Genomic DNA, 2574 nt, shown 5'->3' with positions numbered 1-2574 from the left:
CAGAGATGGAAGACTATCTTGCGGCACCGAGAACTTTCGGGAAAGCGCATGGTGAATGCGCAGCGGGCGCACGTGCAGCTCTGCTAGCTCTCGGCAAAATTCCTTTTGAGCTCCGGTGAGTTTCTTCTTCTTTGCTGAGACGACCTCGCTGTTGTGGTCTCCAACGTCGTAAATCGACACACACCTCGTGACCGTACAGGTCAGCAACTTTCCGCGCCATGCACACGACGAGCTGGAGCTGTCACCGCACGCGTCCGAGCTACAAACTAGCAGGCGATACCGCATCTTGTGTGGCTCAGATCCAGGCTCCGTGCAGACCGTGCAGACTTGAAAGCCGATGAAGCACACGTAGTCGTCGAAGGTCTCGTTCCACACGCGCGATGCTTGCTTGAGACCGTAGATCGCCTTCACCAGCTCCAGGCAGTCGAAATCATCATCAAGTTCGACACCCTCTGGCACCATGCAGAACACCACCTCCTTCATTATGCCATACAGGAATGCTGTTACCACGTCCAGCTGGTCCAGGGGCCAGCCGAGGTACTCGACCAAAGCAATGATCATGCGCAGAGTCACATTCTTCACCACGGGCGAAAACGTTTCGGTGTAGTCAATGCCATACGTCTGCTTGAAGCCTTTCGCTACAAGGCGCGCCTTGTACTTCTCGATTGAACCATCCGCTTTGTGTTTGATCTTGAACACCCCACTTCGTACCGATGGCCCCGTTGAGCGCTCGGTAACTTGGCAGCTCGGAACACACCCGCGAAGTCGCATCGACTTAAGCTCGGCACGGATGGCCTTGCGTCAATGCACTTGATCAGACCCGTTTACCGCTTCTTGGAACGTTGCCGGCTCAGCTAAACCACCAGCTTCCACTGCGTTGACACATGCTCGCCAAAATACAGGCGGAGTTGCGTCATCGTCGTCTTGATCCTCGACGTCTTTTTCTTCTTCATCGGCCACATCACAGTCATTTCGCACACCTGATCGGCGCTTTGTTTGACGCTCAAACGAGGTTTCTCGAGCACTAGCTTCCTCCAAACCGGCAGCCTGCTGTGCAGCGCGCTTTCTCGTAGTCATACCGTGAACGTTACTTGTGCGGGACTTGCGTTTCCCCGCCTGCTTGAATTCCGTTGGGCCCGCAGTTTCGGTATCGTTGATACTGAGAGAGTCGAGGTCGAGATCAGAATCTGCATCGTCGTCACTTGGACTAGCCGTTGAAAACCCAAAGTTTGATTCGTCGAAAATGACATCGCGACTAACCACCACCTGCCCCGCCTCGATGTCATAAACTCGATACGCCTTTGACACTTCTTCGTAGCCCATGAACAACCCTTCTCGAGCCTTGGGGTCCCACTTGAGTCTCTTTTCCCTCGGCGTTAGGACGTCCGTCCGACAACCAAGCACACGCATGTGCCTCACACTTGGCTTGGACTTGTACACGATCTCATATGGAGTCTTGCTTTCGATCTTGGGTGACGGTAGACGGTTCTTAGCGTAGATAGCGGCCATTGCCGCTTCGCCCCAGAAACACTTCTCCAACTTGGCATGGTGCAACATGCTGCGACCAATCGTGACGATAGTCCTGATAGCTCGCTCTGCAGTGCCGTTCGTCTGGTGCGCGTACGGAACCGTGGTCTGCTGTTCGATGCCTCGATCTTCGTAGAACACCCTGAGTGAGTTTGTCGCGAACTTACGAGCTCCGTTATGGCGTACGAACTTGACCCGCTTGCCGAATTGCGTCTGTACCTTCGTGATATAGCTCTTGAGGCATTCTTCAGCGTCCGACTTGCCTCGTAAGCAGAAACCCTTCATGCATCCATTGGCTTTGTCAACGATGAGCAGCAAGTACCCAGCGATTCTTCTTCCATGGGGCCGCAGATGTCGAAATGAAGCAACTCGAACGTGTCGTAACTGCGTTTGTCGCGGTTACTGGGGAACGGCGTCTGGACCATTTTCCCTTGCTGACACCCGCGACAGCCACTTTGCTCACTTGACTTCAAAGGTGCCTTGGCATCCTTGATCATGCCGCTGTTGACCATCTTGCGTAGCACGTCGATAGGAGCATGGCCCATGCGCGGGTGCAAGTCGACTTTCGACTTTGAAATCACCGCATTTATCGAGCATACAGTGGTGTGCGCAGCCAGTAAAGACCGTCTACGAGATCTGCTGTAGCCACCACTTCCTTCGAATCCTTGTGCGCAACGTGCATGGTTTCACCGTCGAACACCACTTAAAATTTGCCGCTTTTGTTTATCTGCGGAACTGATAGCAGGTTCTTCTTCTTCTTCGGCACGAAGAGCGCGTGGTTGGATCTCGACCTGGCGCTCATCACCGTTTGCTCGATGGATAGCCCCAACACCCTGGATTACAACATAAGTGCGATCAAGCGACCTTCAGCTCGGCTTTCCCTCTCGGTTCGTCCAGCATGACAAAACTTAATTCTTGTCCATGCAGATATGGTGTGTCGCACAGCTGTCGGACGTGCCCACACCCCGGAAATACTCTGTGCCCGTCAAAACTTCCACATTTCCAACGAAAACCCAAATGGCCAGAGGATCTTGACAGTGGTAGTAG

This window comes from Phytophthora infestans, genomic scaffold (genome assembly GCF_000142945.1).
Source record: "Phytophthora infestans T30-4 supercont1.228 genomic scaffold, whole genome shotgun sequence".
Classification (NCBI taxonomy): Eukaryota; Oomycota; class Peronosporomycetes; order Peronosporales; family Peronosporaceae; genus Phytophthora; species Phytophthora infestans.
The sequence above is the reverse complement of the archived record's forward strand: the minus strand, read 5'-3'. Positions refer to the sequence as shown.